Source organism: Manis javanica, chromosome 12 (genome assembly GCF_040802235.1).
Source record: "Manis javanica isolate MJ-LG chromosome 12, MJ_LKY, whole genome shotgun sequence".
Lineage (NCBI taxonomy): Eukaryota > Metazoa > Chordata > Mammalia > Pholidota > Manidae > Manis > Manis javanica.
This window is the reverse complement of record NC_133167.1, coordinates 41,777,762-41,789,851: the sequence shown is the minus strand read 5'-3', so window position 1 is coordinate 41,789,851 and position 12,090 is coordinate 41,777,762. Positions and strand designations below refer to the sequence as shown.

At 38.9% G+C, this 12,090-nt stretch overlaps 1 long non-coding RNA gene across 2 annotated transcripts; it reads left to right on the top strand.

The window, feature by feature from the left end:
• The first annotated feature begins 333 nt into the window (after window positions 1-333).
• Window positions 334-7,397, top strand: LOC108402140 (uncharacterized). Of its 2 annotated transcripts, XR_012123645.1 has the most exons (4): window positions 334-419; window positions 757-847; window positions 5,022-5,112; window positions 6,803-7,397. It is a non-coding gene; the product is annotated as an uncharacterized lncRNA (long non-coding RNA). The 2 variants fall into 2 exon arrangements; XR_005060469.2 differs by lacking the exons at window positions 5,022-5,112; window positions 6,803-7,397 and adding an exon at window positions 2,747-3,361.
• Window positions 7,398-12,090: the final 4,693 nt, after the last annotated feature.

Here is a 12,090-nt window from a genome sequence, read left to right as displayed (position 1 = left end):
AAAGTTGGCAGAGAATGTTATCTGGAAGGCAATACCTTACCAATTACTGAATGATTATCCCATTCCCACAAAATAGCTTCCCTATGAATTACTGTTGCTATGATTCTACCATAAGCTTGAAATTGAGGGGAGTTTCATAAACAGTCTAATTTTTTTTCTTAAGGCAACTTTGAAGCAATGTTTTTCAGAGTCAGTGGAAACAGAACTAATGAGACTTGAATTGTTTTTCGCTGACCAAAGCTACCCTCATTTTTGCTGAATCACCAACCACGCTGTTTTGCTTTTTGCTGTGAGTGAAGTGTGTTTATATATCTTACCAAAATAGAAACAGTCACTGTAATCAGTTGCCTTGGAAAGGAAGGAAACACTGGCCCTTCCTTTAGAAGAGGATGCTCGTTCATGGGAACAAGTACTGCACAGTAAGTCTTGACCAAAATACAAGGAGCTTGGATTAATTTTTTATCAGTCTTCTACATCAGAGCAGGTTTCAACTATGCCAGAGAGTCAATACCTGTTAAAGAGTAAAATGCGAATTTTTCTCTAAGATTTACTGTTTATCACATCTAATTAATACATCTAGCTAATCAACACATGAAGATACACCATTTCACTCTTAAACCTTTTAAGAACGAATGAAATGATAATCATTTTAACCTCTAACTTCAAAATCTAGATTACCTTTCAAATAGTTTTATTATTAATCAAGGCACTGTCCAAGAATATACATTAATCTTATTCAACATCTTTAAATCCTAGGATTGTCCTGAGACCTGAGATCAGAATGTTCAAATCACAGATCCTGAAATTCTCAGATTAGCTCAAAGATCCTGGAACATGCCTAACTAAGGTAAAATGTAATGAAATGAGGTATGGGGAGTGGGAATGGTTTGGTAAAGCAGCAAGACAAGTCCCATAGGAACAAGATATAGAAAGGAGAACTTGATGGTAAGGAAGAAGAAAGTATGGCAGATCCCAGTCTTGAGTTAAGCCACAGACTATCTTAGGACACTGACTGAGAGAGCAACAGGTATGTCATCAGCGTTCCTGAGTTGTCAGAGCAACTTGGCCAAGAAGGGCAAACCCCAGTCATGGGTTATGTTGTTTATTGCTTTGAGCAAAATGATCTTCTTTCTTACCTGTTGCACATGCCTATCATGTGAACATCTAGTTATGTAGCTTTCTTTTTAAGCTTCCTGAGGCAACTATCTGTATCTTATGATAATCCATACCACCATGTAACTGTGCCAGTGGAGCAATATGCAAAAGAGACTGTTTAACCAATGAATAAATGAATTTTTACAATATTTGAGGTTCAGTGAAGCAAATCACAGAGAAAAGTATTTTTTCAACATAGTTCAATATGTGCTATTTATAGACAATATACAATATGTTATTTGGTTAATATTTCTAAATGCATAATTCACCAATAGAAAGTGAAAACAATGTCTTCTTATTTGGAGTATACTGATATTTAAATGGAACTAAACTCTGCATTTTAAATTGCTGAGTTTGGGACTAGTTCTGCTTCTCATCTTTGCTGATCTTCATGTTTGTCACTGGCATAATCATTCTCTGTATTTATTCTACAGCATTAGTTCAGCTCTAAGCAAAAAGTGATACTTCCCCTCTTTGACATTTTCCATTCCAGCTTCCTCAATAACCACCCCTTCATGCTCACTAAAGCTGGTTTTCACCTTCACTGTTCAACAAAACATTTACTAGTAATAAAAAAAATCCACTGGCCTTTATGATTTAGAACAAGAAATATTTTATTATTTAATCTCACAGAAACATTTTACCCATGAAAAAAACTTAGAGTTCAGAAACTTACGTAAATTGTCCACAGTCACATACATGTCAAAGCTGCTCTCACTAAAACATAAATGCAGCTCAAAAGAGGGGTGAATGCAGAGAAAATAGATTTCATATTGGTAGTTGATGGCATATTGGTAATTGACACTGTGGAATGCATGACTACCTCAGGGAGAGAACATTTAGATTAAGGATACCAAGTAAATACTAGATGAACAGAAACATTTAAGGGTCAGGATGAAGAGGCAGAAGAAATGAGAGAAACTGAGGAGGAGAAGTTAAAAAGGTAGGAAGAGAACTAAAAAAAAATGATCAATAATGTTACAAAGAAGTCAAGGAAGGGGAGAACTGAACAGGTTCTGGATTTGTCAATTATAAAGTTACTAGTAATCCTAACCAGTGCCTTTTCTAAGGAGTTGTGGAGATAGAAGTCAATTTGCAAGGAGAGATCAGAAAGTTAGAGAGAGCAAATATAGACAAATCGTGTATGAATTTTGGTGTCGAAAGAAGAGAGATAAAGCTGTAGTTTGAAGTGGAAGCAAAATCGAGGGAAGATTCTCTTAGTCTTTTGGGGCTTGTTTTTTTAAGATGGAGGAGGCAAAGTGTAGGATATGAACAAATTCCAAAAATAGGGGGGATAGAATTCCTTTGGGAGTCAGGATTAGAGGAGAAAGTGGTGAGTGAAGCTACTCAGGCTGAAAGGGTAGGTAAGGAAAATAAATAAGATTAATTTTTTTCTATGACTTACAAGATAGTCATACACTTAGAATGAGAAGATGAGTAAGATAAAGAATCGCAACAAAAAAACTGAAAATATCTGAGACCATCTCAGTGGGAGAAAAGACAAGAAACTAAAAACAAAGAACTGCCTGGAAGCATTAACTGTCCAGAGGGAGAGTGGGAATTACCATAATTTCCTCAATTTTCCCAACAGAACTCAGGGTCCAAAAGTTCCCTGCCTGCCATGGCTTTTCAAATCAAACACTCTTTCCAATAAGAGAATGTTGAAGACGGGAAGCCAATTTGGCCAGGTTGGGAGTGTGAAAATCAGTAAAAGGAAAGCTCAATAGCATGGCACGGGGAGGCCAGCGGGGAAGCTCTCCCACCCATCACTCTTCAAAATTCGCAGACCACGGAAGAGAGGGAAGCCATACTGTTTCAGCCACTTCACTCCCTGCAGAAGTAGGCTTCCACCTTCCGCCTCCCCGCGGAGCCAATGAAAGCCTACAACATGTGAAGACTTGTTTACCCCAGTGGACGTTTTGCTTAGAACAAGGCTCCCAACTCGGCTCCCTTCCTCAGTAAGAGTGGTCCTCTTCTTTGTTCTGGGACCATGCCTGTGGATTTGCTGTAGCTTGCATGCCCCAAATTATGATTCTCTACAATTCCCGAATAAACCCGTATTTTGGCTGGTAAAATAACTGTTTCATTTTTAAGGCTAACAGGAGGTTGCACTCTATGAAATCAGCTATACTCAAGATACAGCAGAGGTTTCCAACCCAGAAGCAGTGCTTAGTTGCCCAAGTAAATACAAGCTTAGTTGCCTGTATTTCTACCCTCTCACCATCCTCCACCACTCCTCCTTCCCAAAGGATGTACATCCTTCACTTTACTTTTCTTTCTCCTCACCTATTTTTTCCAAACTTTACCCAAGTAGTGCCAAACCGCAGCTGAAAAATGCATGTGTTATCTTCAAATCCACATGATTGGAGAATATTTCATTTATGTTTCACATTGTCTCAGGTCAATGTCCCAGGTTATTAAGCCAGTCATAAGTCTCAGCAATCATTCCTAGAACTGAAAAGCTAAGAATTCTGTGACGGGAATGCTGACAAAGTGGAAGCACGTTATGATTTGACTGAGTTACTAATCAGAACTTGCCATTTTGAGAATTTTCTTTCAGAATTAAAATTCCATATCCTAGTACTCTCATCTCTCGGTATATGGATTAAAAGTAATTTTAAATTAACTCACATTTACGAATGAAATGGAAAATTGGGTTTTCAGGTACCTCCCACCCCCAAACACACAGTCAACTTTTAAGATGACAAATTTCTCATTAATTCAATCTTCCTTTATTGGAAATTTGGGGTAATTCAGAAATAGGCTAATTAAAAAATTTCATTTGACACATTCCTGAAGAAGCAAATTAAGAGAGTAAACACAGTTTCAAGGGTAATTTTTACTTGAATGTGTAAACTGTATTAAAGCTTACAGTGAATATGTGCCAATGGAAGCATTTCTGTGGTGAGGTAAATCAGGGCCGCATTCCCTGGCTGACAGAGCTGCTGATCATGCTATATTGCTTAAAGCAGAATCTCTCCTAGAACACAAGCTAACCTACATCCAGGTCCTATCTCTATTTGAAAGTAATTATATTTGTATTTAAATATTTTATTGATTCAAGCAGTTATTAATTCTAATCAGTCTTGGTCTTAATTACTTAGTGTTTTACTATACTTTCATGCTTATTTTACTTTGATATTTTAAAGTATACTTTGATTTTATTTATATGAAATTTCTGAAAATAAAAATGTATTTCATCAGTGTCAGCTTATAATGCTTTCTTTGGTTTCAGAACAGAGACACTGTTTCAAAAGGAACATTTCTCAAAAGCCATGACTGTGTCTGTCACATATCTGAGTTACAATGGAGAAGAATCTCCATCAGGCTGCATTTTTAAAGCCTAGTATAAGATATTCTGTCTACTTAAAATAAGAAGGCACATCTGCTTTAAAAAAACAATTTCACTATTACATTTTGTATTAATTCTGACTAGGTATCTAAATTATTTATTGACAAATACAATTGCTTAGTGAAACTTTTCATGGAAGGAGTACTTTTTCTTCTTTTTTTTAATTTTGATATCATTACTCTAAAATTACATGAGGAACATTATGTTTACTAGACTCCCCCCATCACCAAGTTCCCCCCACATTCCCCACTGCAGTCATTGTCAATCACCGTAGTAAGATGTTGTAGAATCACTACTTGTCTTGTCTGTGTTTTACAGCCCTCCCCGTGCCCACCCCCACATTATACATGCTAATCATAATGCCTCCTTTCTTTTTCTCTCCCCTCTTATCTCTCCCTTCCCACCCGTCCTCCCCAGTCCTTTTCCCTTTGGTAACTGTTAGTCCATTCTTGGGTTCTGTGAGTCTTCTGGTGTTTTGCTCATTCAATTTTTCCTTTGTTCTTATACTCCACAGATGAGTGAAATCATTTGGTACTTGTCTTTCTCCACCTGGCTTATTTCACTGAGCACAATACCCTCTAGCTCCATCCATGCTGTTGCACATGGTAGGATTTGTTTTCTTCTTATGGCTGAATAATATTCCACTGTGTATATGTACCACCTCTTCTTTATTCATTTATCTACTAATGGACATTTAGGTTGCTTCCAGCTCTTGGCTATTGTGAATAGTGCTGTGATAAACAAAGGGGTGCATTTGTCTTTTTCAAACTGGGCTGCTGCATTCTTAGCATAAATTCCTAGGAGTGGAATTCCTGGGTCAAATGGTATTTGTATTTTGAGTATTTTGAGGAACCTCCATACTGCTTTCCACAATGGTTGAACTAGTTTACATTCCCACCAGCAGTGTAGGAGGGTTCCCCTTTCTCCACATCCTCGCCAACATTTGTTATTGTTTGTCTTTTGGATGGTGGTGATCCTTACTGGTGTGAGATGATATCTCATTGTGGTTTTAATTTGCATTTCTCTGATGACTAGTGATGGGGGAGCATCTTTTCATGTATCTGTTGGCCATCTGAATTTCTTCTTTGGAGAACTATCTGTTCAGCTCCTCTCTCCATTTTTTAATTGGATGATTTGCTTTTTGTTTGTTGAGGTGCATGAGCCCTTTATATATTTTGGATGTCAACCCTTTATCGAATCTGTCACTTATGAATATATTCTCCCATACTGTAGGGTACCTTTTTGTTCTATTGGTGGTATTCTTTGCTGTACAGGAGCTTTTCAGTTTGATGTAGTCCTACTTGTTCATACATTAAAGGAATTTTTATACTATTATTTGGAAGAACCTTAACTTTCCCATCTATTTCAGAGTAATTACCTAACAATGACTCTCTGAATATGTAATTTCACTGATTCTGTTCATCTTTTATAGGTCTTATGCTTATAATACTCTCAGTAATGCTACAAAATTATTCATGCTACAAATTTGTATTGGGGATATATTACATCTCGCCACACTCTGTGCTAGAAGCAATAATCCAGAGATGCACTCTGCTCTGGAGGAGCATATACTCAGGTGAAGGATCCAATCAGGGAAATAGATTCTGCATAAAGCAAGATGACTTACGAGGAACACACAAGTGCATGGGGGTGGGGTAGCGCCTACCACAGCGCACAGGACTATCTCACAGGGCAGGTGATGCTGAGCTGAGTCCTAAAGGAAAAGACCAGGAAGCTCCCTCACACTTGGAGGTGGGCTCTGTGAGGGAGGAGAGAGGCTGTCTAGTGCAGGCAAAGGAGTGGGGATGTGATCTGGCTGACAGCAGTGGGGAAACATTAGAGAAGCAACATAGCTACATTTTCAGGTGCACAGAAGGGGAGGGGCTTGTTCTCCCTGACTTTACAATTATGTGAAGACTGGACTTTAATCTTAAACTCAGACTGCCTCAACATTGAAACAGTTTGTATCTAAGAACATGACTGAAGTCATGCTCCTCTGTTCTTGAATACAAGATGAGAAATGGATGCTAAATAGTTCCTTCACTTTGGAAAAGGAAATGTTCAAAAAGCAAAACTTTAAACCATGGAGCCCTTTTGAGGAGGAATGCACCAGATGAAGCAGAGGTTCAGTGAGCTTGTGGGTTGAAAGAGCAGGAGATGGGGTTCAGGACTCTGAGTTCTCTCCTGTATAGCCCCAGCCTGGAGTGATTTGGGAGGGCTGTCTCAGAGATGTTACCTGGTAATGAAGGCAAGTCATATGAACGGCTATTTCCTTTCTGATTATTTTACTTTTAGCCCAACACAACAAATAGAAAGCAGATTTTCCAAACACTCCAGAAAAATTCGAACTGCCTGAGAAAAAATCTGATATCTGCAATCAACAGAGACTTTTTCTCAAATACTTTGTATGAATAATAAATTGAAAGAGCAGCCAAGCAGGACACGGCAGGTGAGAGAAAAACAAACAAACCCAGAAGCCAAAGCTGAAGATAAGTACCTGATAAAATCATTTTTCAAAGAATGCCAAGAACTCAGATTTGAAGGTTGGCAATATCAACTTCTTAAGTCTCTGATTCCTCTCAAGAAAAGATGTGATGCATAGATAAGAGTAATTCATAAATGATCAATTCAGTAGTTGCTTATAGAGTACCTAAATGTGCCTAAACACAGCTATTTTAGTCTCTTAAATGTTTGGGTATTCTATTAATTTATATTACAAAGAAGATGATTGACTTAGTAAATTACATATCAGTCCAGCCAATTATCACAAACCTGAAGCAGTAGAGTCCAAACCAATGAGGCCATACTGATGTGTGTTTGCTCCATTACTAATTTAGCATTTGCAGCTAGATTTAAAAGCAAAAACCTATTACTCTTCTTATGAGGCTTCATCAGTTATTAAAGATTATGCATTCTTACACATTAAATACATACATTAAAGGCTTCACTTTAACAGACAAAAACATTATAAATAGACTATAAAGCATGATGAACCTCCCTAGCCAATTGGCAGGGTGCTCCCTGTTGTAAAAACATCCTGGCAGTAGGGAGTCAGTCATCTGTTAAGAGGCAACGGAGGCTCCGACTGCCTGGGAGGCAGAACTCTTCTCTAGCTATGAGAACCCCAACTCCAGCTGGGGAACAAATCAGGAATTACTAAGAAGCCCTTGAAATCTCCAGATACAAGAAAATACCTCTTAGATATTCTGAATTAAAAGTTTGGGGTAGAGTTTTAGAGACAGCTGACCCAAAACATGGGTGAGGCTTGATAATAGACAGGTTTAACTGAGAAATTTCTCCCTCACATTGAGATCAACTCTGTCTGTAGCTTCCTTTTATATTTTCCAGTCATAACCTTTAGGTCAAATCTGGTTTTTCTTATTTTGAGCATTTAATAAACATTACAGGCCCTAGGGAAAAAAACAGACAAGACTAGACTGTATGCATCCATAAAAGGCTTACAAGCAATTTCTGTGGCACTGCAGACCCCTGAAGGCATATGCATGGCCTAGGGGCTTTAAGGTTAGAAACTCTTCAGTAACAACCCCTCAAATGTTGTAAGTGGAAGTGCTCTTCCCCTCTATGCAGTGCACTGTGTCCACCTACAAGGACTTGCATTCTTCTCTCCCCACTGGATTTCATCTGCTTAGATTTTGGTCATTCATTTTAGTTCATGGAGACCTCTCTGAATCCAAATTCTGTGATCTGATCTACTCACTTTCCCTCCTACAAGTCACTTTTAGGCTCGATCAGCATGCTCCACTGTTTTCACCATAGCCACTGGCAAAGATAATGGCCAGGAAATAGTTGGAGACAGACCTTATAAACTAGAGTCATGAATATACAGGAAGTGTGCACACTCAACAAACATAATGCACTCATATTCAGTTTACCCCTCCAAGAGACCTGCTTTTGTTCTGATTTCTTCAATGTTGGATTAATTCAGGAATTGTGCTAACCAACTTAGAGGATATGAAAACACGTAACAGCCACGTGATTGAGGATCTAGGTACTGATGGCAAAACTTCATTTTACACTTTAGCATGTGACCGTAGGAAACCCCCATATTTTCCCAGGTCTAAAGTCCCTAAAAATCCTAGCCTTCCTAAATACACAGAATGGCCATCCAATGGCTGTCTTTTGACTTGAAGGATTCTCATGGCCAGTAACTTTACACATGCCATGTGGGTACTTGGGTTTTAAAAAATAGTTTAATTTACTTGTTTTAACATAAAATTTTCATGCTTCAAGGGAGCTTTTACTTATAGTGTTCTAAAATTTTGTGGACAAGTTCACGTTGATCCCATCCATTTACGTTGTAGATTTTATAGATTAATCTTGTCCCTTCTAGTGTGTCACCTCATAATTAAGAGTCTTAATGTAGCCAGTCTTGTGGAGGAAGACTGAAGAGATTTAAGTCAGAGGACCCCACTCTGTCACTAACTACCCAAGTGATCAGGAACAATTCTACTATGCTTTCTGAGCCTCTTATTTCTCATATGTGTAGGAAAGAGTCAGGTTATTTCTTCTCTTAAAGTCTCCAGTTTTCAAAATTCTGTTATTCTGATTTTATTAAGAATCAACAATAAGAAGGGTGTACTGAAGCATCAGAATGGAGACAAACAGCAGCATATGGATTCCTTTCTGTGCCTTAAGCTTCAAGGCTGAAAGTATGATTTTAATACATAAGAGCTACCACACAACATAATTTCACTCTATTAGTGATGCATGGTGGATCACAGGATGCAATTCTCTAACCCAGTGTTTTCTAAAGTTGGTTGGACATTGGAATTTTTAAAAACTGGTGATGCCTAGATCTTGTCCCAGAATGTTTTTATTTAAATGGCAAGAAGGAAAGCCACCTGGACCAGCAGGGGTATAAAAACTTCTCCTGTTTAGAACCACTGTTCCAATCTATAGTTCTCAATTCTGAATGTATACAAGAATCACCTGACAATTTTTCAAAACCGGCCAATGCCTAAGTCCACCTTCACATTCTGATTCAGTTGGTCTATGGGACCAGGGCATTGACATGCTTAAAACACTCCCGGTGATTGTAATATGCAGGCAGGGCTAGGGACTACTCCTCTAATCACTACCTCACAAGCTCTTTTCTAGTTGATCATCCTGACCTCCTACTCCATCCCACACTGGCCACTCATCGGCTGAAAAAACCTTGGACCTAATTACAAGGTACAGCTCCACCTCCATCATATCAACCTGATGCCTGAACGTCCTGCCTTTTCTCTAGGACTATAACCTCTTACCTTGTCCATTAACCAATGCTCCCTGTTCTGTGACCTTACTTGCCATGCTTCAGTCTCTCGAATGCTTATTTGGGTTGTAGTCTCACTTCTTCTATCAATTTCTATCTGCATGATTCATCACTTCTCCCTGGTACTTTGAATGCCTTTGCCCACTCCTTCCAACTGTCCTCTGCATCCTAGATTATCCTCTTCAAATTTCTCCTGTGATTCCATTAACTACTATGGAAGGGAATCTAAAAAAGACACCAAACTGAAAAAGATCTGCTATTATTGCCAAAAACTAACCAAATGCTAAGCATACACAGTAAGTGACTTGGAAAAGACACACACGCTCACACACACACTCACACAAATGATTTATGAAACTATCACACTTTCTCCCATTCAACACTGGCTTCAGTTCTGGGCAGGTACCTTAAGAAACACAAGGGTCAATCTTGCAAAGGCACAAAGATGACACCGGTGTATTACCAAGGGAGCTAAAGAGTTACCAGAAGTAAATGAAAGCAAAGATGAGAATTTCAGGTAGAAAAATCAAAGCTGAGGGCCAGTCATTTCAAAATGGTGACAAAAATAATATTATTTTCTCAAGTATGAAACATAGCAGCTGAAAGAACAATGTTCTAGGCAAAATAAAAGGTAATACTGCATAGTAATTATGAAACAAAATGCTAAGGAGAGTAAAAATAAGTAGGTTCATTGGAGTCTTACATAAATTTGATAAAAGATTGGGATATCAAGGGCTTTTCAGAACATAAAAAGAAAAAAAAAGCCTAACATTCAAGGAGGGCTTTACACGTTTTTAAAATACCTTCCTATGCAACTTCTTAAGTTTTATTTTTTTAAAAAATCAGAAGTTAGAGCTGTTTTGAGGACCTTCTGACCATTTTGAGGCCAGCATTATAAAGGCATCCATCATCTTCCACAAACTCCCCCTTGAGATGCTGTCTGATGTAACACCCTGCTGTGTTTCCTCCAGTGGCATGTATACCTTTCTGAGCAAAGGGGGATTTACCAGGAAGCTAAGGAAGCCTTAAGCCTTGAGCCCTTCTCTTGCCAGTGTTCTTGCTAAGCCTTAGAGCAGCCCTGGCAAATGGTTCCCATGGTTATGTTTTTGTCAAACAGTAAAAGTAAATTATTGTGATTTGTTGAAATTTCATTTTTCATTTTCATACCTTCTTTTGTTTATACTCTGTATTGGCATTTTATGTTCTTTTTCTTAAATATGGAATGGGGATCCCCTTCTGCTTATTATGACCCATTATTGCTGAGTCATCGTGTCCTGCCAAGCACTGCAAGGCTGGTAATACCCTCCTTGCTGTCTTTTAGCCCTCCTTCCCCATGAGCACTCGCCCCATGAGCTCCACCTGTCCCCTGCTCTCTCCTCAGCCGTCTTCCTCATTTCTGATGACCATCTCCTCACAGAGAGTGTCTCCCCCAGGGAAACACAGCATATCAGGTAAAGCTTTCCGGTGATTCCTTTTCTCTTTAAATGTTCTTTCCCTGCATCATTTTTCCTCCTTTTCCTCAACCTTGGAGACTCAGCTTCTACTTTGGACCCTCCCCCGCCTCCTCCCAGCTTTACCCTCTCATTTCTGTTACCCTCCCTTCCCCTGCTCCTCTGGACATTTCCTGCTGCCTATGAGCACACTCAGCACTTTCAGCAATTCTAGTCTCATTTAGTGGTTTCTCTCTTCTAAATTTCCATTCCTTCATCCAAAGGGAAAAAAAATACACTAAATTCTAAAAACGCCCTTTATCCTGAGCCATGTTGGCGCAAGAGCCCCAGAAGAAAGGAAGGGAAGAGGATTTGTGGCAGTCGCTCCTGGGCCAAAGCGGCTTTCCCCCTCAGTGGGAGATGTTGCCAAAATAGACACACACACACACAAAACCCAGTACCACAGTTTTCCCTCCCACAAAATGTGGCTTAGTGCACCTGGAGGTTTAAAGTCAGATGGAACTGGGCAGAAAGGATAGCCTGGTGATGTGCGTCACCAAGATCTACATTTACACACATGCACACACCCACAGAACCTGGGCCAAAAGTGCCAGTCAGGACTAATTTTGGGAATTCAGTCATGAAATCAAGATTCTACTGTGTCTGTTCTAAACTGCCAATCCAACACAGGAAGGGAGAAACTTTTACTTTGTATAGATTTCAATGACACTGGTTGAAGCTCAAACAACTTAGGAGTTTATCTGGAAGAGATAGCTAAGTAGATTATCTCAGGAACCAAGTATTTTAGTTATCATGGTTTTTTCTGGATTAATTAATACAAATAGTGATTCTGGAAAATACTTAAGAAATATTATAAC